Source organism: Schistocerca serialis, chromosome 4 (assembly GCF_023864345.2).
Source record: "Schistocerca serialis cubense isolate TAMUIC-IGC-003099 chromosome 4, iqSchSeri2.2, whole genome shotgun sequence".
Lineage (NCBI taxonomy): Eukaryota > Metazoa > Arthropoda > Insecta > Orthoptera > Acrididae > Schistocerca > Schistocerca serialis.
Genome location: NC_064641.1, coordinates 934,505,244 through 934,530,785, shown reverse-complemented (window position 1 = coordinate 934,530,785; position 25,542 = coordinate 934,505,244).

Here is a 25,542-nt window from a genome sequence, read left to right as displayed (position 1 = left end):
AGATTCCGATGCTGCACTATAGGATTACTGTATCCCTTGGACCTTCTTATTGACGATGAAACAAAGAAATTGCATCCGAATTTAATACAAAAGGCGCAATGCCGACTTAAGTACAAGTGGACTGACACTCTAACTCTCTATGATTTGAACCTCTCCTGTCAGTCCAGTTTCAGATTCCGATGCTTCACTTCATGTTTATTGTATCCCTTGGACCTTCTTATTGACGATGAAACACAGATATTGCATACGAATTTAATACAACAGGCACAATGCAGACTTAAGTACAAGACGACTGACACTCTAACTGTCTATGATTTGAACCTCTTTTGTGAGTCCAGTTTTAGATTCCGATGCTTCACTGCAGTTTACTGTATCCCTTGGACCTTCTTATTGACGACGAAACACAGAAATTGCATCCGAACTTAATACAAAAGGCATAATGCCGACTTAAGTACAAGAGGACTGACACTCTAACTCTCTATCATTTGAACCTCTCCTGTGAGTCCAGTTTTAGAATCCGATGCTTCACTTCAGGTTTACTGTATCCCTTGGACTTTCTTATTGACGATGAAACACAGAAATTGCATCCGAATGTAATACAAAAGGCACAGTGCCGACTTAAGGACAAGAGGACTCACACTCTAAATTTCTATGATTTGAACCTCTCCTGTGAGTCCAGTTTTAGATTCCTATGCTTCACTTCAGGTTTACTGTATCCCTTGGACCTTCTTATTGACTATGAAACACAGAAATTGCGTCCGAATTTAATACAAAAGGCACAATGCCGACTTAAGTACAAGAGGACTGACACACTAACTCTCTATGATTTGAACCGCTCCTTTGAGTTCACTTTTAGATTCCGAAGCTTCACATCAGGTTTACTGTATCCCTTGGACCTTCTTATTGACGATGAAACACAGAAATTGCATCCGAATTTAATACAAAAGGCACAATGCCGACTTTAGTACAAGAGGACTGACTCTCTAACTTTCTATGATTTGAACCTCTCCTGTCACTCCAGTTTTAGACTCCGATACCTCACTTCAGGTTAACTGTATACCTTGGAGCTTCTTATTGACGATGAAACACAGAAATTGCATCCGAAATTAATACAAAAGGCACAATGCTGACTTAAGTACAAAACGACTGACACTCTGTCACTCTATGACTTGAACCTCTCCTGTGAGTCCAGTTTTAGATTCCGATGCTTCACTTCAGGTTTACTGTATACTTTGGACCTTGTTATTGACGATATAACACAGAAATTGCATCCGAATTTAATACAAAAGGCACGATGCCGACTTAAGTACAAGAGGACTGACACCGTAACTTTCTATGATTTGAACCTCCCTTTGAGTCCTGTTTTAGATTCTGATGCTTCACTTCAGGTTTACTGTATCCCTTGGACCTTCTTATTGACGATGAAACACAGAAATTGCAACATAATTAAATACAAAAGGCACAATGCCGACTTAAGTACAAGAGGACTGACACACTGACTTTCTATGATTTGAACCTGTCCAGTGAGTCCAGTTTTAGATTCCGATGCCTCACTTCAGGTTAACTGTATATCTTGGAGCTTCTTATTGACGCTGAAACACAGAAATTGCATCCGAATTTAGTACAAAAAGCACAATGCTGACTTAAGTACAAGAGGACTGACACTCTAACTTTCTATGATTTGAAAATCTCCTGTAAGTCCAGTTTTAGATTCCGATGCTTCACTTCAGGTTTACTGTATCCCTTGGACTTTCTCATTGACGATGAAACACAGAAAAAGCATCCGAAATTAATACAAGAGGCACAATGCCGACTTAAGTGCAAGAGGACTGAAACACTAACTTTCTATGATTTTAACCTCTCCTGTGAGTCCAGTTTTAGATTCCGATGCTACACTTTATGTTAACTGTATACCTTGGACCTTCTTATTGACGAAGAAACACAGTAATTGCATCCGAATTTAATACAAAAGGCACAATGCCGACTTAAGTACAAGAGGACTGACACTCTAACTTTCTATGATTGGAACGTCTCCTGTGAGTCCGGTTTTAGATTCCGATGCTACACTTCAGGTTTACTGTATACCTTGGACCTTGTTATTGACGATAAAACACAGAAATTGCATCCGAATGTAATACAAAAAGCACAATGCCGACTTAAGTGCAAGAGGACTGACACTGTAACTATCTATGATTTAATTATCTCCTGTGAGTCCAGTTTTAGATTCTGATGCTTCACTTCAGGTTTGCTGTATCCCTTGGACCTTCTTATGGACGATGAAACACAGAAATTGCATCCGAAATTAATACAAAAGCACAATGCCGACTTAAGTGCAAGAGGACTGACACTCAAACTTTCTATGGTTAGAACCTCTCCTGTGAGTCCAGTTTTAGATTCCGATGCTTCACTTCAAGTTTACTGTATCCCTTGGACCTTCTTATTGACGATGAAACACAGAAATTGCATCCGAATTTAATACAAAAGGCACATTGCCGACTTAAGTACAAGAGGACTGAAATTCTAACTTTCTATGATTTGAACCTCTCCTGTGAGTCCAGTTTTAGATTCCGATGCTTTACTTAAGGTTTACGGTTTCCCTTGGACCTTCTTTTTGACAATGAAACATAGAAATTGCAAGCAAATTTAATACAAAAGGCACAGTGCCGACTTAAGTACAAGAGGACTGACACTGTAACTCTCTATGATTTGAACCTCTCCTGTCAGTCCAGTTTTAGATTCCGATGCTTCACTTCAGGTTTACTGTATCCCTTGGACCTTCTTATTGACGACGAAACACAGAAATTGCTTCCGAATTTAATACAAAAGGCATAATGCCGACTTGAGTACAAGAGGACTGACACTCTAACTCTCTATGATCTGAACCTCTCCTGTGAGTCCAGTTTTAGATTCCGATTTTTCACTTCAGGTTTACTGTATCCCTTGGACCTTCTTATTGACGATGAAACACAGAAATTGCATCCGAATTTAATACAAAAGGCACAGTGCCGACTTAAGTACAAGAGGACTGACACTCTAATTTTCCATGATTTGAACCTGTCCCGTGAGTCCAGTTTTATATTCCGATGCTTCACTTCAGGTTTACTGTATCACTTGGACCTTCTAATTGACGATGAAACACAGAAATTGCATCCGATTTAGTACAAAATGCAAAATGCCGACTTAAGTACAAGAGGACTGACACTCAAACTTTCTATGATTTGATACTCTCCAGTGAATCCAGTTTTAGATTCCGATGCTGCACTTTAGGTTTACTGTATCCCTTCGAACTTCTTATTGACGACGAAACAAAGAAATTGCATCCGAATTTAATACAAAATGCACAATGCCGACTTAAGTACAAGCGGACTGACACTCTAACTCTCTATGATTTGAACCACTCCTGTCAGTCCAGTTTTAGATTCCGATGTCTCACTTCAGGTTTACTGTATCCCTTGGACCTTCTTATTGACGATGAAACACAGAAATTGCATTCGAATTTAATACAAAAGGCACAATGCCGACTTAAGTACAAGACGACTGACACTCTAATTTTCTATGATTTGACCCTCTTTTGTGAGTCCAGTTTTAAATTCGGATGCTTCACTGCAGGTTTACTGTATCCCTTGGGCCTTCTTATTGACGACGAAACACAGAAATTGCATCCGAATTTAATACAAAAGGCATAATGCCGACTTAAGTACAAGAGGACTGACACTCTAACTCTCTATGATTTGAAACTCTCCTGTGAGTCCAGTTTTAGATTACGATGCTTCACTTCAGGTTTACTGTAATCCTTGGACCCTCTTATTGACGATGAAACACAGAAATTGCATCCGACTTTAATACAAAAGGCACAATGCCGACTTAAGTACAAGAGGAATGACACTCTAACTTTCTATGATTTGATCCTGTCCTGTGAGTCCAGTTTTAGATTCCGATGCATTACTTCTGGTTTACTGTATCCCTTGGACCTTCTTATTGTCGATGAAACACAGAAATTGCATCCGAATTTAATACAAAAGGCATAATGCCGACTTAAGTTGAAGAGGACTGACACTCTAACTCTCTATTATTTGAAACTCTCCTGTGAGTCGTGTTTTAGATTCCGATGGTTCACTTCAGGTTTACTGTATCCCTTGGACCTTCTTATTGACGATGAAACACAGAAATTGCATCCGAATTTAATACAAAAGACACAGTGCCGACTTAAGTACAAGAGGACTGACACTCTAATTTTCCATGATTTGAACCTGTCCCGTGAGTCCAGTTTTAGACTCCGATGCTTCACTTCAGGTTTACTGTATCACTTGGAATTTCTTATTGACGATGAAACACAGAAATTGCATCCGAATTAGTACAAAAGGCACAATGCCGACTTAAGTACAAGAGGACTGACACCAAAACTTTCTATGATTTGAACCTCTCCAGTGAGTCCAGATTTAGATTCCGATGCTGCACTTTAGGTTTACTGTTTCCCTTGGACCTTCTTATTGACGACGAAACAAAGAAATTGCATCCGAATTTAATACAAAAGGCGCAATGCCGACTTAAGTACAAGTGGACTGACACTCTAACTCTCTATGATTTGAACCTCTCCTGTCAGTCCAGTTTTAGATTCCGATGTCTCACTTTAGGTTTACTGTATCCCTTGGACCTTCTTATTGACGATGAAACTCAGAAATTGCATTCGAATTTAATACAAAAGGCACAATGCCGACTTAAGTACAAGACGATGACACTCTAACTTTCTATGATTTGAACATCTCCTGTGATTCCAGTTTTAGATTCCGATGCTTCACTTCGTGCTTACTGTATCCCTTGGACCTTCTTATTGACGATGAATCACAGAAATTGCATCCGAATTTAATACAAAACGCACAATGCCGACTTAAGTACAAGACGATTGACACTCTAATTTTCTACGATTTGAACCTCTTTTGTGAGTCCAGTTTTAGATTCCGATGCTTCACTGCAGGTTTACTGTATCCCTTGGGCCTTCTTATTGACGATGAAACACAGAAATTGCATCCGAATTTAATACAAAAGGCATAATGACGACTTAAGTACAAGAGGACTGACACTCTAACTCTCTATGCTTTGAAACACTCCTGTGAGTCCAGTTTTAGAATCCAATGCTTCACTTGAGGTTTACTGTATCCCTTGGACCTTCTTATTGGCGATGAAACACAGAAATTGCATCCAAATTTAATACAAAAGGCACAGTGCCGACTTAAGGACAAGAGGACTGACACTCTAATTTTCTATGATTTGAACCTCTCCTGTGAGTCCAGTTTTAGATTCCGATGCTTCACTTCAGGTTTTCTGTATCCCTTGGACCTTCTAATTGACGATGAAGCACAGACATTGCATCCGAATTTAATACAAAAACACAATGCCGACTTAAGTACAAGAGGACTGACACACTAACTCTCTATGATTTGAACCGCTCCTGTGAGTCCACTTTTAGATTCCGATGCTTCACTTCAGGTTTACTGTATCCCTTGGACCTTCTTATTGACGATGAAACACAGAAATTGCATCCGAATTTAATACAAAAGGCACAATGCCGACTTAAGTACAAGAGGTCTGACACTCTAACTTTCTATGATTTGAACCTCTCCCGTCAGTCCAGTTTTAGATTCCGATGCTTCACTTCAGGTTTGCTGTATCCCTTGGACCTTCTTATTGACAATGAAACACAGAAATTGCATCCGAATTTAATCCAAAGGCACAATGCCGACTTAAGTACAGGAGGACTGACACTCTGACTTTCCATGATTTGAACCTCTCCTGTGAGTCCAGTTCTAGATTCCGAGGCCTCACTTCAGGTTAACTGTACACCTTGGAGCTTCTTATTGACGATGAAACACAGAAATTGCATCCGAATTTATTACAAAAAGCACAATGCTGACTTAAGTACAAGAGGACTGACACTCTAACTTTCTATGATTTGAACCTCTCGTGTGGGTCCAGTTTTAGATTCCGATGCTTCACTTGAGGCTTACTGTATCCCTTGGACCTTGTCATTGATGATGAAACACAGAAAATGCATCCGAATTTAATACAAGAGGCACAATGCCGACTTAAGTACATTAGGACTGACACTCTGTCTTTATATGATTTGAACCTCTCCTGGGAGTCCAGTTTTAGATTCCAATGCATCACTTAAGGTTTACTGTATCCCTTGGACTTTCTTACTGACGATGAAACACAGAAATTGCATCCGAATTTAATACAAAAGACACAATGCTGACTTCAGTACAAGAAGACTGAAACACTAACTTTCTATGATTTGAACCTCTCCTGTGAGTCCAGTTTCAGATTCCGAAGCTTCACTTCAGGTTAACTGTATACCTTGGACCTTCTCATTAACGATGAAAGACAGAAATTGCATCCGATTTTAATACAAAAGGCACAATGCCGACTTAAGTACAAGAGGACTGACTCTGTAACTTTCTATGATTGAAACCACTCCTGTGAGACCTGATTTAGATTCTGGAGCTTCACTTCAGGTTTACTGTATCCCTTGGACTTTCTTATTGACGATGAAACACAGAAATTGCATCCGAATTTAATACAAAACGCACAATGCCTACTTAAGTACAAGAGGAGTGACACTCTAAATTTCTATGATTTGAACCTCTAATGTGAGTCCAGTTTTAGATTTCGATGCTTCACTTCAGGTTTACTGTATACGTTGGACCTTCTTATTGACGATGAAACACAGAAATTGCATCCGAATTTAATACAAAAGTCACAGTGCCGACTGAAATACAAGAGGACTGACACTCTAAATTTCAATGATTTGAACCTCTCCTGTGAGTCCAGTTTTGGATTCCGATGCTTTACTTCAGGTTTACTGTATCCCTTGGACCTTCTTATTGACAATGAAACACAGAAATTGCATCCGAATTTAATACAAAAGGCACAATGCCGACTTAAGTACAAGAGGACTGACACTCTGACTTTCTATGATTTGAACATCTCCAGTGAGTCCAGTTTTAGATTCCGATGCCTCACTTCAGGTTAACTGTATGCCTTGGAGCTTCTTATTGACGATGAAACACAGAAATTGCATCCGAATTTAATACAAAAGGCACAATGCTGACTTAAGTACGAGAGGACTGACACTCTAACTTTCTATGATTTGAACCTCTCCTGTAAGGTCAATTTTAGATTCCGATGCTTCACTTCAGGTGTACTGTATCCCTTGGACCTTCTCATTGACGCTGAAACACAGAAAATGCATCCGAATTTAATGCAAGAGGCACAATGGCGACTTAAGTACAAGAGGACTGAAACACTAATTTTCTATGATTTTAACCTCTCCTGTGAGTCCAGTTTTAGATTCCGATGCTTCACTTTATGTTAACTGTATACCTTGGACCTTCTTATTGACGATGAAACACAGTAATTGCATCCGAATTTAATACAAAAGGCACAATGCCGACTTAAGTACAAGAGGACAGACACTCTAACTTTCTATGACTTGAACCTCTCCTGTGAGTCCGGTTTTAGATTCCGATGCTTCACTTCAGGTTAACTGTATACCTTGGACCTTGTTATTGACGATAAAACACAGAAATTGCATCCGAATGTAATACAAAAAGCACAATGCCGACTTAAGTACTAGGGGACTGACACTGTAACTATCTATGATTTGATCCTCTCCTGTGAGTCCAGTTATAGATTCTGATGCTTCACTTCAGGTTTGCTGTATCCCTTTGACCCTCTTATGGACGATGAAACACAGAAATTGCATCCGAATTAAATACAAAAGGCACAAGGCCTACTTAAGTACAAGAGGGCTGAAACTCTAATTTCCTATGATTTGAAACACTCCTGTGAGTCCAGTTTTAGAATCCGATGCTTCACTTCAGGTTTACTGTATCCCTTGGACCTTCTTATGGACGATGAAACACAGAAATTGCATCCGAATTTAATACAAATGGCACAATGCCTACTTAAGTACAAGAGGACTGACACTCGAACTTTCTATGATTTGAACCTCTCCAGTGAGTCCAGTTTTAGATTCCGATGCTTCACTTCAGGTTAACTGTAGACCTTAGACCTTGTTATTGACGATAAAACACAGAAATTGAATCCCAATTTAATACAAAAGGCACAATGCCGACTTAAGTACAAGAGGACTGACACCGTAACTTTCTATGATTAATACATCCTGTGAGTCCTGTTTTAGATTCTGATGGTTCACTTCAGGTTTACTGTATCCCTTGGACCTTCTTATTGACGATGAAACACAGAAATTGCATCCGAATTTTATACAAATGGCACAATGCTGATTTAAGTACAAGAGGACTGACACCGTTACTTTCTATGATTTGAAACTCTCCTGTGAGTCCTGTTTTAGATTATGATGCTTCACTACAGGTTTACTGTATCCCTTGGAGCTTCTTATGGACGATGAAACACAGAAATTGCATCCGAATTTCATACAAAAGGCACAATGCCTACTTAAGGACAAGAGGACTGACACTCTAACTTTCTATGATTTGAACCTCTCCTGTGAGTCCAGTTTTAGATTCCGATGCTTCACTTCAGGTTTACTGTATCCCATGGACCTTCTTATAGACGATGAAACATAGAAATTGCATCTGAATTTAATACAAAGGGCACAATGCCGACTTAAGTACGAGAGGACTGACAGTCTAACTATCTATGATTTGAACCTCTCCCGTGAGGGCAGTTTTAGATTCCGAATCTTCACTTCAAGTTTACTGTATCCCTTGGACCTTCTTATTGACGATGAAACACAGAAATTGCATCCGAATTTAATACAAAAGGCACAATGCCGACTTAAGTACAAGAGGACTGACACTCTAACTTTCTATGATTTGAACCTCTCCTGTGAGTCCAGTTTTAGATTCCATTGCTTCACTTCAGGTTTACTGTATCTCTTGTACCTTCTCATTGACGATGAAACACAGAAAATGCATCCGAATTTAATACAAGAGGTACAATGCCGACTTAAGTACAAGAGGACTGACACTCTAACCTTCTATGATTTGAACCTCTCCTGGGCCCCCAGTTTTAGATTCCGATGCATCACTTTAGGTTTACTGTATACCTTGGACCTTGTTTTTGACGATGAAACACAGAATTTACATCCGAATTTAATACAAAAGGCACAATGACGACTTAAGTACAAGAGGACTGACACCGTAACTTTCTATGATTTGAACCTCTCCTGTGAGTCCTGTTTTAGATTCTGATGCTTCACTTCAGATTTACTGTATCCCTTAGACCTTCTTATTGCCGATGAAACACAGAAATTGCATCCGAATTTAATACAAAAGGCACAATGCCTACTTAAGTGCAAGAGGACTGACACTCTAACTTTCTATGATTTGAACCGCTCCTGTGAGTCCAGTTTTAGATTCCGATGCCTCACTTCAGGTTTACTGTATACCTTGGACCTTGTTATTGACGATAAAACACAGAAATTGCATCCAAATTTAATACAAAAGGCACAATGCCGACTTAAGTACAAGAGGACTGACACTCTAACTCTCTATGATTTGAACCTCTCCTGTGAGTCCAGTTTTAGATTCCGATGCTTCACTTCAGGTTTACTGTATACCTTGGACCTTCTTATTGACGATGAAACACAGAAATTGCATCCGAATTTAATACAAAAGGCACAATGCCGACTTAAGTACAAGAGGACTGACACTCTGACTTTCTATGATTTGAACCTCTCCAATGAGTCCAGTTTTACATTCCGATGCCTCACGTCAGGTTATCTGTATACCTTGGGGCTTCTTATTGACGATGAAACACAGAAATTGCATCCGAATTTAATACAAAAGGCACAATGCTGACTTAAGTACAAGAGGACTGACACTCTAACTTTCTATGATTTGAACCACTACTGTAAGTCCAGCTTTAGATTCCGATGCTTCACTTCAGGTTTACTGTATCCCTTGGACCTTCTTATTTACGAGGAAACTCAGAAATTGCATCCGAATGTACTACAAAAGGCACAATGCCGACTTAAGTGCAAGTGGACTGACACTGTAACTTTCTATGATTTGAACCCCTCCTGTGAGTCCAGTTTTAGATTCCGCTGCTTGACTTCAGGTTTACTGTATCCCGTGGACCTTCTTATTGACAATGGAACACAGAAATTGCATCCGAATTTAATACAAAAGGCACAATGCCGACTTAAGTACAAGAGGACTGACACTCTGACTTTCTATGATTTGAACCTCTCCTGTGAGTCCAGTTCTATATTCCGATGCCTCACTTCAGGTTAACTGTATATCTTGGAGCTTCTTATTGACGATGAAACACAGAAATTGCATCCGAATTTATTACAAAAGGCACAATGCTGACTTAAGTACAAGAGGACTGACACTCTAACTTTCTATGATTTGAACCTCTCCTGTGAGTCCTGTTTTAGATTCTGATGCTTCACTTCAGGTTTACTGTATCCCTTGGACCTTCTTATTGAGGACGAAACACAGAAATTGCATCCGAATGTTATACAAAAGGCACAATGCCGACTTAAGTACAAGAGGACTGACACTGTAACTTTCTATGATTTGAACCTCTCCTGTGAGTCCAGTTTTAGATTCCGATGCTTCACTTCAAGTTTACTGTATCCCTTGGACCTTCTTATTGACGATGAAACACAGAAATTGCATCCGAATTTAATACAAAAGGCACAATGCCGACTTAAGTACAAGAGGACTGACACCGTAACTTTCTATGATTTGAACCTCTCCTGTGAGTCCTGTTTTAGATTCTGATGCTTCACTTCAGGTTTACTGTATCCCTTGGACCTTCTTATTGACAACGAAACACAGAAATTGCATCCGAATGTTATACAAAAGGCACAATGCCGACTTAAGTACAAGAGGACTGACACTGTAACTTTCTATGATTTGAACCTCTCCTGTGAGTCCAGTTTTAGATTCCGATGCTTCACTTCAGGTTTACTGTATCCCTTGGACCTTCTTATTTACGAGGAAACACAGAAATTGCATCCGAATGTACTACAAAAGGCACAATGCCGACTTAAGTGCAAGTGGACTGACACTGTAACTTTCTATGATTTGAACCCCTCCTGTGAGTCCAGTTTTAGATTCCGCTGCTTCACTTCAGGTTTACTGTATCCCGTGGACCTTCTTATTGACAATGGAACACAGAAATTGCATCCGAATTTAATACAAAAGGCACAATGCCGACTTAAGTACAAGAGGACTGACACTCTGACATTCTATGATTTGAACCTCTCCTGTGGGTCCAGTTCTAGATTCCGATGCCTCACTTCAGGTTAACTGTATACCTTGGAGCTTCTTATTGACGATGAAACACAGAAATTACATCCGAATTTATTACAAAAGGCACAATGCTGACTTAAGTACAAGAGGACTGACACTCTAACTTTCTACGATTTGAACCTCTCCTGTGAGTCCAGTTTTAGATTCCGATGCTTCACTTCAGGCTTACTGTATCCCTTGGACCTTGTCATTGATGATGAAACACAGAAAATGCATCCGAATTTAATACAAGAGGCACAATGCCGACTTAAGTACAGGAGGACTGACACTCTAACTTTATATGATTTGAACCTCTCCTGGGAGTCCAGTTTTAGATTCCAATGCATCACTTCAGGTTAACTGTATGCCTTGGAGCTTCTTATTGACGATGAAACACAAAAATTGCATCCGAATTTAATACAAAAGGCACAATGCTGACTTAAGTACAAGAGGACTGACACTCTAACTTTCTATGATTTGAACCTCTCCTGTAAGTCCAATTTTAGATTCCGATGCTTCACTTCAGGTGTACTGTATCCCTTGGACCTTCTCATTGACGCTGAAACACAGAAAATGCATCCGAATTTAATGCAAGAGGCACAATGGCGACTTAAGTACAAGAGGACTGAAACACTAATTTTCTATGATTTTAACCTCTCCTGTGAGTCCAGTTTTAGATTCCGATGCCTCACTTTATGTTAACTGTATAACTTGGACCTTCTTATTGACGATGAAACACAGTAATTGCATCCGAATTTAATACAAAAGGCACAATGCCGACTTAAGTACAAGAGGACAGACACTCTAACTTTCTATGACTTGAACCTCTCCTGTGAGTCCGGTTTTAGATTCCGATGCTTCACTTCAGGTTAACAGTATACCTTGGACCTTGTTATTGACGATAAAACACAGAAATTGCATCCGAATGTAATACAAAAAGCACAATGCCGACTGAAGTACTAGGGGACTGACACTGTAACTATCTATGATTTGATCCTCTCCTGTGAGTCCAGTTTTAGATTCTGATGCTTCACTTCAGGTTTGCTGTATCCCTTTGACCCTCTTATGGACGATGAAACACAGAAATTGCATCCGAATTAAATACAAAAAGCACAAGGCCTACTTAAGTACAAGAGGGCTGAAACTCTAATTTCCTATGATTTGAACCTCTCCTGTGAGTCCAGTTTTAGAATCCGATGCTTCACTTCAGGTTTACTGTATCCCTTGGACCTTCTTATGGACGATGAAACACAGAAATTGCATCCGAATTTAATACAAATGGCACAATGCCTACTTAAGTACAAGAGGACTGACACTCGAACTTTCTATGATTTGAACCTCTCCAGTGAGTCCAGTTTTAGATTCCGATGCTTCACTTCAGGTTAACTGTAGACCTTAGACCTTGTTATTGACGATAAAACACAGAAATTGAATCCCAATTTAATACAAAAGGCACAATGCCGACTTAAGTACAAGAGGACTGACACCGTAACTTTCTATGATTAATACTTCCTGTGAGTCCTGTTTTAGATTCTGATGGTTCACTTCAGGTTTACTGTATCCCTTGGACCTTCTTATTGACGATGAAACACAGAAATTGCATCCGAATTTAATACAAATGGCACAATGCTGATTTAAGTACAAGAGGACTGACACGGTTACTTTCTATGATTTGAAACTCTCCTGTGAGTCCTGTTTTAGATTATGATGCTTCACTACAGGTTTACTGTATCCCTTGGAGCTTCTTATGGACGATGAAACACAGAAATTGCATCCGAATTTCATACAAAAGGCACAATGCCTACTTAAAGACAAGAGGACTGACACTCTAACTTTCTATGATTTGAACCTCTCCTGTGAGTCCAGTTTTAGATTCCGATGCTTCACTTCAGGTTTACTGTATCCCATGGACCTTCTTATAGACGATGAAACATAGAAATTGCATCTGAATTTAATACAAAGGGCACAATGCCGACTTAAGTACGAGAGGACTGACAGTCTAACTATCTATGATTAGAACCTCTCCCGTGAGGGCAGTTTTAGATTCCGATTCTTCACTTCAAGTTTACTGTATCCCTTGGACCTTCTTATTGACGATGAAACACAGAAATTGCATCCGAATTTAATACAAAAGGCACAATGCAGACTTAAGTACAAGAGGACTGACACTCTAACTTTCTATGATTTGAACCTCTCCTGTGAGTCCAGTTTCAGATTCCGATGCTTCACTTCAGGTTTACGGTATCCTTGGTCCTTCTTATTGACAATGAAACAGAAATTTCATGCAAATTTAATACAAAAGGCACAATGCCGACTTAAGTACAAAAGGACTGACTCTCTAACTTTCTATGATTTGAACCTCTCCTGTGAGTCCAGTTTTAGATTCCATTGCTTCACTTCAGGTTTACTGTATCTCTTGTACCTTCTCATTGACGATGAAACACAGAAAATGCATCCGAATTTAATACAAGAGGTACAATGCCGACTTAAGTACAAGAGGACTGACACTCTAACCTTCTATGATTTGAACCTCTCCTGGGCCCCCAGTTTTAGATTCCGATGCATCACTTTAGGTTTACTGTATACCTTGGACCTTGTTTTTGACGATGAAACACAGAATTTACATCCGAATTTAATACAAATGGCACAAGGACGACTTAAGTACAAGAGGACTGACACCGTAACTTTCTATGATTTGAACCTCTCCTGTGAGTCCTGTTTTAGATTCTGATGCTTCACTTCAGATTTACTGTATCCCTTGGACCTTCTTATTGCCGATGAAACACAGAAATTGCATCCGAATTTAATACAAAAGGCACAATGCCTACTTAAGTGCAAGAGGACTGACACTCTAACTTTCTATGATTTGAACCGCTCCTGTGAGTCCAGTTTTAGATTCCGATGCCTCACTTCAGGATTACTGTATACCTTGGACCTTGTTATTGACGATAAAACACAGAAATTGCATCCAAATTTAATACAAAAGGCACAATGCCGACTTAAGTACAAGAGGAAACTACACCGTAACATTCTATGATTTGAACCTCCCCTGTGAGTCCTGCTTTAGATTCTGATGCTTCGCTTCAGGTTTACTGTATCCCTTGGACCTTCTAATTGACGATGAAACACAGAAATTGTATCTGAATTTAATACAAAAGGCATAATGCCGACTTAAGTACAAGAGGACTGACACTCTAACTCTCTATGATTTGAACCTCTCCTGTGAGTCCAGTTTTAGATTCCGATGCTTCACTTCAGGTTTACTGTATACCTTGGACCTTCTTATTGACGATGAAACACAGAAATTGCATCCGAATTTAATACAAAAGGCACAATGCCGACTTAAGTACAAGAGGACTGACACTCTGACTTTCTATGATTTGAACCTCTCCAATGAGTCCAGTTTTACATTCCGATGCCTCACGTCAGGTTATCTGTATACCTTGGGGCTTCTTATTGACGATGAAACACAGAAATTGCATCCGAATTTAATACAAAAGGCACAATGCTGACTTAAGTACAAGAGGACTGACACTCTAACTTTCTATGATTTGAACCACTACTGTAAGTCCAGCTTTAGATTCCGATGCTTCACTTCAGGTTTACTGTATCCCTTGGACCTTCTTATTTACGAGGAAACTCAGAAATTGCATCCGAATGTACTACAAAAGGCACAATGCCGACTTAAGTGCAAGTGGACTGACACTGTAACTTTCTATGATTTGAACCCCTCCTGTGAGTCCAGTTTTAGATTCCGCTGCTTCACTTCAGGTTTACTGTATCCCGTGGACCTTCTTATTGACAATGGAACACAGAAATTGCATCCGAATTTAATACAAAAGGCACAATGCCGACTTAAGTACAAGAGGACTGACACTCTGACTTTCTATGATTTGAACCTCTCCTGTGAGTCCAGTTCTATATTCCGATGCCTCACTTCAGGTTAACTGTATATCTTGGAGCTTCTTATTGACGATGAAACACAGAAATTGCATCCGAATTTATTACAAAAGGCACAATGCTGACTTAAGTACAAGAGGACTGACACTCTAACTTTCTATGATTTGAACCTCTCCTGTGAGTCCTGTTTTAGATTCTGATGCTTCACTTCAGGTTTACTGTATCCCTTGGACCTTCTTATTGAGGACGAAACACAGAAATTGCATCCGAATGTTATACAAAAGGCACAATGCCGACTTAAGTACAAGAGGACTGACACTGTAACTTTCTATGATTTGAACCTCTCCTGTGAGTCCAGTTTTAGATTCCGATGCTTCACTTCAAGTTTACTGTATCCCTTGGACCTTCTTATTGACGATGAAACACAGAAATTGCATCCGAATTTAATACAAAAGGCACAATGCCGACTTAAGTACAAGAGGACTGACACCGTAACTTTCTATGATTTGAACCTCTCCTGTGAGTCCTGTTTTAGATTCTGATGCTTCACTTCAGGTTTACTGTATCCCTTGGACCTTCTTATTGACAACGAAACACAGAAATTGCATCCGAATGTTATACAAAAGGCACAATGCCGACTTAAGTACAAGAGGACTGACACTGTAACTTTCTATGATTTGAACCTCTCCTGTGAGTCCAGTTTTAGATTCCGATGCTTCACTTCAGGTTTACTGTATCCCTTGGACCTTCTTATTTACGAGGAAACACAGAAATTGCATCCGAATGTACTACAAAAGGCACAATGCCGACTTAAGTGCAAGTGCACTGACACTGTAACTTTCTATGATTTGGACCCCTCCTGTGAGTCCAGTTTTAGATTCCGCTGCTTCACTTCAGGTTTACTGTATCCCGTGGACCTTCTTATTGACAATGGAACACAGAAATTGCATCCGAATTTAATACAAAAGGCACAATGCCGACTTAAGTACAAGAGGACTGACACTCTGACATTCTATGATTTGAACCCCTCCTGTGAGTCCAGTTCTAGATTCCGATGCCTCACTTCAGGTTAACTGTATACCTTGGAGCTTCTTATTGACGATGAAACACAGAAATTACATCCGAATTTATTACAAAAGGCACAATGCTGACTTAAGTACAAGAGGACTGACACTCTAACTTTCTACGACTTGAACCTCTCCTGTGAGTCCAGTTTTAGATTCCGATGCTTCACTTCAGGCTTACTGTATCCCTTGGACCTTGTCATTGATGATGAAACACAGAAAATGCATCCGAATTTAATACAAGAGGCACAATGCCGACTTAAGTACAGGAGGACTGACACTCTAACTTTATATGATTTGAACCTCTCCTGGGAGTCCAGTTTTAGATTCCAATGCATCACTTAAGTTTTACTGTATCCCTTGGACCTTCTTACTGACGATGAAACACAGAATTTGCATCCAAATTTAATACAAAAGAAACAATTCTGACTTCAGTACAATAAGACTGAAACACTAACTTTCTATGATTTGAACCTCTCCTGTGAGTCCAGTTTCAGATTCCGATGCTTCACTTCAGGTTAACCGTATACCTTGGACCTTCTCATTAACGATGAAAGACAGAAATTGCATCCGATTTTAATACAAAAGGCACAATGCCGACTTAAGTACAAGAGGGCTGACACTCTGACTCTCTATGATTTGAACCTCTCCTGTGAGTCCAGTTTTAGATTCCGATGCTTCACTTCAGGTTTACTGTATACGTTGGACCTTCTTATTGACGATGAATCACAGAAATTGCATCCGAATTTAATACAAAGGTCAGAGTGCCGACTGAAGTACAAGAGGACTGACACTCTAAATTTCTATGATTTGAATCTCTCCAGTGAGTCCAGTTTTGGATTCCGATGCTTCACTTCAGGTTTACTGTATCCCTAGCACCTTCTTATTGACAATGAAGCAAAGAAATTGCATCCGAATTTAATGCAAAAGGCAGAATGCCGACTTAAGTACAAGAGGACTGACACTCTGACTTTCTATGATTTGAACCTCTCCAGTGAGTCCAGTTTTAGATTCCGATGCCTCACTTCAGGTTAACTGTATACCTTGGAGCTTCTTATTGACGATGAAACACAGAAATTGCATCCGAATTTAATACAAAAGGCACAGTGCTGACTTAAGTACAAAAGGACTGACACTCTAACTTTCTAAGATTTGAACCTCTCCTGTAAGTCCAGTTTTAGATTTCGATGCTTCACTTCAGGTTTACTGTATCCCTTGGACCTTCTCATTGACGCTGAAACACAGAAAATGCATCCGAATTTAATACAAGAGGCACAATGCCAACTTAAGTACAAGAGGACTGAAACACTAATTTCTATGATTTTAACCTCTCCAGTGAGTCCAGTTTTAGATGCCGATGCTTCACTTTATGTTAACTGTATACCTTGGACTTTCTTATTGACGATGAAACACAGTAATTGCATCTGACGTTAATACAAAAGGCACAATGCGGACTTAAGTACAAGAGGACTGACACACTAACTTTCTATGATTTGAACCTCTCCTGTGAGTCCGGTTTTAGATTCCGATGCTTCACTTCAGGTTTACTGTATACCTTGGACCTTGTTATTGACGATAAAACACAGAAATTGCATCGGAATGTAATACAAAAAGCACAATGCCGACTTATGTACAAGAGGACTAAAAACTGTAACTATCTATGATTTGATCCTCACCTGTGAGTCCAGTTTTAGATTCTGATGCTTCACTTCAGGTTTGCTGCATCCCTTGGACTCTCTTATGGACGATGAAACACAGAAATTGCATCCGAATTAAATACAAAAGGCACAAGGCCTACTGAAGTACAAGAGGACTGAAACTCTAATTTTCTATGATTTGAACCTCTCCTGTGAGTCCAGTTTTAGAATCCGATGCTTCACTTCAGGTTTACTGTATCCCTTGGGCCTTCTTATTGACGATGAAACACAGAAATTGCATCCGAATTTAATACAAATGGCATAATGCCGACTTAAGTACAAGAGGACTGACACTAACTCTCTATGCTTTGAAACACTCCTGTGAGTCCAGTTTTTGAATCCAATGCTTCACTTGAGGTTTACTGTATCCCTTGGACCTTCTTATTGGCGATGAAACACAGAAATTGCATCCAAATTTAATACAAAAGGCACAGTGCCGACTTAAGGACAAGAGGACTGACACTCTAATTTTCTATGATTTGAACCTCTCCTGTGAGTCCAGTTTTAGATTCCGATGCTTCACTTCAAGTTTTCTGTATCCCTTGGACCTTCTTATTGACGATGAAGCACAGAAATTGCATCCGAATTTAATACAAAAACACATTGCCGACTTAAGTACAAGAGGACTGACACACTAACTCTCTATGATTTGAACCGCTCCTGTGAGTCGGCTTTTAGATTCCGATGCTTCACTTCAGGTTTACTGTATCCCTTGGACCTTCTTATTGACGATGAAACACAGAAATTGCATCCGAATTTAATACAAAAGGCACAATGCCGACTTAAGTACAAGAGGACTGACACTCTAACTTTCTATGATTTGAACCTCTCCTGTGAGTCATGTTTTAGATTCTGATGCTTCACTTCAGGTTTACTGTATCCCTTGGACCTTCTTATTGAGGACGAAACACAGAAATTGCATCCGAATGTTATACAAAAGGCACAATGCCGACTTAAGTACAAGAGGACTGACACTGTAACATTCTATGATTTGAACCTCTCCTGTGAGTCCAGTTGTAGATTCCGATGCTTCACTTCAAGTTTACTGTATCCCTTGGACCTTCTTATTGACGATGAAACACATAAACTGCATCCGAATTTAATACAAAAGGCACAATGCCGACTTAAGTATAAGAGGACTGACACCGTAACTTTCAATGATTTGAACCTCTCCAGTGAGTCCAGTTTTAGATTCCGATGCCTCACTTCAGGTTAACTGTATACCTTGGAGCTTCTTATTGACGATGAAACACAGAAATTGCATCCGAATTTAATACAAAAGGCACAGTGCTGACTTAAGTACAAAAGGACTGACACTCTAACTTTCTATGATTTGAACCTCTCCTGTATGTCCAGTTTTAGATTTCGATGCTTCACTTCAGGTTTACTGTATCCCTTGGACCTTCTCATTGACGCTGAAACACAGAAAATGCATCCGAATTTAATACAAGAGGCACAATGCCGACTTAAGTACAAGAGGACTGAAACACTAATTTCTATGATTTTAACCTCTCCAGTGAGTCCAGTTTTAGATTCCGATGCTTCACTTTATGTTAACTGTATACCTTGGACTTTCTTATTGACGATGAAACACAGTAATTGCATCTGAATTTAATACAAAAGGCACAATGCCGACTTAAGTACAAGAGGACTGACACTCTAACTTTCTATGATTTGAACCTCTCCTGTGAGTCCGGTTTTAGATTCCGATGCTTCACTTCAGGTTTACTGTATACCTTGGACCTTGTTATTGACGATAAAACACAGAAATTGCATCGGAATGTAATACAAAAAGCACAATGCCGACTTAAGTACAAGAGGACTGAAACTGTAACTATCTATGATTTGATCCTCACCTGTGAGTCCAGTTTTAGATTCTGATGCTTCACTTCAGGTTTGCTGTATCCCTTGGACTCTCTTATGGACGATGAAACACAGAGATTGCATCCGAATTAAATACAAAAGGCACAAGGCCTACTAAAGTACAAGAGGACTGAAACTCTAATTTTCTATGATTTGAACCTCTTCTGTGAGTCCAGTTTTAGAATCCGATGCTTCACTTCAGGTTTACTGTATCCCTTGGGCCTTCTTATTGACGATGAAACACAGAAATTGCATCCGAATTTAATACAAATGGCATAATGCCGACTTAAGTACAAGAGGACTGACACTCTAACTCTCTATGCTTTGAAACACTCCTGTGAGTCCAGTTTTAGAATCCAATGCTTCACTTGAGGTTTACTGTATTCCTTGGACCTTCTTATTGGCTATGAAACACAGAAATTGCATCCAAATTTAATACAAAAGGCACAATGCCGACTTAAGTACAAGAGGACTGACACTGTAACTTTCTATGATTTGAACCTCTCCTGTGAGTCCAGTTTTAGATTCCGATGCTTCACTTCAGGTTTACTGTATCCCTTGGACCTTCTTATTTACGAGGAAACACAGAAATTGCATCCGAATGTACTACAAAAGGCACAATGCCGACTTAAGTGCAAGTGGACTGACACTGTAACTTTCTATGATTTGAACCCCTCCTGTGGGTCCAGTTTTAGATTCCGCTGCGTCACTTCAGGTTTACTGTATCCCGTGGACCTTCTTATTGACAATGGAACACAGAAATTGCATCCGAATTTAATACAAAAGGCACAATGCCGACTTAAGTACAAGAGGACTGACACTCTGACTTTCTATGATTTGAACCTCTCCTGTGAGTCCAGTTCTAGATTCCGATGCCTCACTTCAGGTTAACTGTATACCTTGGAGCTTCTTATTGACGATGAAACACAGAAATTACATCCGAATTTATTACAAAAGGCACAATGCTGACTTAAGTACAAGAGGACTGACACTCTAACTTTCTATGATTTGAACCTCTCCTGTGAGTCCAGTTTTAGATTCCGATGCTTCACTTCAGGCTTACTGTATCCCTTGGACCTTGTCATTGATGATGAAACACAGAAAATGCATCCGAATTTAATACAAGAGGCACAATGCCGACTTAAGTACAGGAGGACTGACACTCTAACTTTATATGATTTGAACCTCTCCTGGGAGTCCAGTTTTAGATTCCGATGCATCACTTAAGTTTTACTGTATCCCTTGGACCTTCTTACTGACGATGAAACACAGAAATTGCATCCAAATTTAATACAAAAGAAACAATTCTGACTTCAGTACAAGAAGACTGAAACACTAACTTTCTATGATTTGAACCTCTCCTGTGAGTCCAGTTTCAGATTCCGATGCTTCACTTCAGGTTAACCGTATACCTTGGACCTTCTCATTAACGATGAAAGACAGAAATTGCATCCGATTTTAATACAAAAGGCACAATGCCGACTTAAGTACAAGAGGGCTGACACTCTGACTCTCTATGATTTGAACCTCTCCTGTGAGTCCAGTTTTAGATTCCGATGCTTCACTTCAGGTTTACTGTATACGTTGGACCTTCTTATTGACGATGAAACACAGAAATTGCATCCGAATTTAATACAAAAGTCAGAGTGCCGACTGAAGTACAAGAGGACTGACACTCTAAATTTCTATGATTTGAATCTCTCCAGTGAGTCCAGTTTTGGATTCCGATGCTTCACTTCAGGTTTACTGTATCCCTTGGACCTTCTTATTGACAATGAAGCAAAGAAATTGCATCCGAATTTAATGCAAAAGGCAGAATGCCGACTTAAGTACAAGAGGACTGACACTCTGACTTTCTATGATTTGAACCTCTCCAGTGAGTCCAGTTTTAGATTCCGATGCCTCACTTCAGGTTAACTGTATACCTTGGAGCTTCTTATTGACGATGAAACACAGAAATTGCATCCGAATTTAATACAAAAGGCACAGTGCTGACTTAAGTACAAAAGGACTGACATTCTAACTTTCTATGATTTGAACCTCTCCTGTAAGTCCAGTTTTAGATTTCGATGCTTCACTTCAGGTTTACTGTATCCCTTGGACCTTCTCATTGACGCTGAAACACAGAAAATGCATCCGAATTTAATACAAGAGGCACAATGCCGACTTAAGTACAAGAGGACTGAAACACTAATTTCTATGATTTTAACCTCTCCAGTGAGTCCAGTTTTAGATTCCGATGCTTCACTTTATGTTAACTGTATACCTTGGACTTTCTTATTGACGATGAAACACAGTAATTGCATCTGAATTTAATACAAAAGGCACAATGCCGACTTAAGTACAAGAGGACTGACACTCTAACTTTCTATGATTTGAACCTCTCCTGTGAGTCCGGTTTTAGATTCCGATGCCTCACTTCAGGTTTACTGTATACCTTGGACCTTGTTATTGACGATAAAACACAGAAATTGCATCGGAATGTAATACAAAAAGCACAATGCCGACTTAAGTACAAGAGGACTGAAACTGTAACTATCTATGATTTGATCCTCACCTGTGAGTCCAGTTTTAGATTCTGATGCTTCACTTCAGGTTTGCTGTATCCCTTGGACTCTCTTATGGACGATGAAACACAGAAATTGCATCCGAATTAAATACAAAAGGCACAAGGCCTACTGAAGTACAAGAGGACTGAAACTCTAATTTTCTATGATTTGAACCTCTCCTGTGAGTCCAGTTTTAGTATCCGATGCTTCACTTCAGGTTTACTGTATCCCTTGGGCCTTCTTATTGACGATGAAACACAGAAATTGCATCCGAATTTAATACAAATGGCATAATGCCGACTTAAGTACAAGAGGACTGACACTCTAACTCTCTATGCTTTGAAACACTCCTGTGAGACCAGTTTTAGAATCCAATGCTTCACTTGAGGTTTACTGTATCCCTTGGACCTTCTTATTGGCGATGAAACACAGAAATTGCATCCAAATTTAATACAAAAGGCACAGTGCCGACTTAAGGACAAGAGGACTGACACTCTAATTTTCTATGATTTGAACCTCTCCTGTGAGTCCAGTTTTAGATTCCGATGCTTCACTTCAGGTTTTCTGTATCCCTTGGACCTTCTTATTGACGATGAAGCACAGAAATTGCATCCGAATTTAATACAAAAACACATTGCCGACTTAAGTACAAGAGGACTGACACACTAACTCTCTATGATTTGAACCGCTCCTGTGAGTCCACTTTTAGATTCCGATGCTTCACTTCAGGTTTACTGTATCCCTTGGACCTTCTTATTGACGATGAAACACAGAAATTGCATCCGAATTTAATACAAAAGGCACAATGCCGACTTAAGTACAAGAGGACTGACACTCTAACTTTCTATGATTTGAACCTCTCCTGTGAGTCCAGTTCTAGATTCCGAGGCCTCACTTCAGGTTAACTGTACACCTTGGAGCTTCTTATTGACGATGAAACACAGAAATTGCATCCGAATTTATTACAAAAAGCACAATGCTGACTTAAGTACAAGAGGACTGACACTCTAACTTTCTATGATTTGAACCTCTCGTGTGAGTCCAGTTTTAGATTCCGATGCTTCACTTGAGGCTTACTGTATCCCTTGGACCTTGTCATTGATGATGAAACACAGAAAATGCATCCGAATTTAATACAAGAGGCACAATGCAGACTTAAGTACATTAGGACTGACACTCTGACTTTATATGATTTGAACCTCTCCTGGGAGTCCAGTTTTAGATTCCGAAGCATCACTTAAGGTTTACTGTATCCCTTGGACCTTCTTACTGACGATGAAACACAGAAATAGCATCCGAATTTAATACAAAAGACACAATGCTGACTTCAGTACAAGAAAACTGAAACACTAACTTTCTATGATTTGAACCTCTCCTGTGAGTCCAGTTTCAGATTCCGATGCTTCACTTCAGGTTAACTGTATACCTTGGACCTTCTCATTAACGATGAAAGACAGAAATTGCATCCGATTTAAATACAAAAGGAACAATGCCGACTTAAGTACAAGAGGACTGACTCTGTAACTTTCTGTGATTGAAACCTCTCCTGTGAGTCCTGATTTAGATTCTGGAGCTTCACTTCAGGTTTACTGTATCCCTTGGACTTTCTTATTGACGATGAAACACAGAAATTGCATCCGAATTTAATACAAAACGCACAATGCCTACTTAAGTACAAGAGGACTGACACTCTAACTTTCTATTATTTGAACCTCTAATGTGAGTCCAGTTTTAGATTTCGATGCTTCACTTCAGGTTTACTGTATACGTTGGACCTTCTTATTGACGATGAAACACAGAAATTGCATCCGAATTTAATACAAAAGTCACAGTGCCGACTGAAATACAAGAGGACTGACACTCTAAATTTCAATGATTTGAACCTCTCCTGTGAGTCAAGTTTTGGATTCCGATGCTTTACTTCAGGTTTACTGTATCCCTTGGACCTTCTTATTGACAATGAAACACAGAAATTGCATCCGAATTTAATACAAAAGGCACAATGCCGACTTAAGTACAAGAGGACTGACACTCTGACTTTCTATGATTTGAACATCTCCAGTGAGTCCAGTTTTAGATTCCGATGCCTCACTTCAGGTTAACTGTATGCCTTGGAGCTTCTTATTGACGATGAAACACAGAAATTGCATCCGAATTTAATACAAAAGGCACAATGCTGACTTAAGTACAAGAGGACTGACACTCTAACTTTCTATGATTTGAACCTCTCCTGTAAGTCCAATTTTAGATTCCGATGCTTCACTTCAGGTGTACTGTATCCCTTGGACCTTCTCATTGACGCTGAAACACAGAAAATGCATCCGAATTTAATGCAAGAGGCACAATGCCGACTTAAGTACAAGAGGACTGAAACACTAATTTTCTATGATTTTAACCTCTAATGTGAGTCCAGTTTTAGATTCCGATGCTTCACTTTATGTTAACTGTATACCTTGGACCTTCTTATTGACGATGAAACACAGTAATTGCATCCGAATTTAATACAAAAGGCACAATGCCGACTTAAGTACAAGAGGACTGACACTCTAACTTTCTATGACTTGAACCTCTCCTGTGAGTCCGGTTTTAGATTCCGATGCTTCACTTCAGGTTAACTGTATACCTTGGACCTTTTTATTGACGATAAAACACAGAAATTGCATCCGAATGTAATACAAAAAGCACAATGCCGACTTAAGTACTAGAGGACTGACACTGTAACTATCTATGATTTGATCCTCTCCTGTGAGTCCAGTTTTAGATCCTTATGCTTCACTTCAGGTTTGCTGTATCCCTTTGACCCTCTTATGGGCGATGAAACACAGAAATTGCATCCGAATTAAATACAAAAGGCACAAGGCCTACTTAAGTACAAGAGGGCTGAAACTCTAATTTCCTATGATTTGAACCTCTCCTGTGAGTCCAGTTTTAGAATCCGATGCTTCACTTCAGGTTTACTGTATCCCTTGGACCTTCTTATTGACGATGAAACCCAGAAATGGCATCCGAATTTAATACAAATGGCACAATGCTGATTTAAGTACAAGAGGACTGACACCGTTACTTTCTATGATTTGAACCTCTCCTGTGAGTCCAGTTTTAGATTCCGATGCTTCACTTCAGGTTTACTGTATCCCATGGACCTTCTTATAGACGATGAAACATAGAAAATGCATCTGAATTT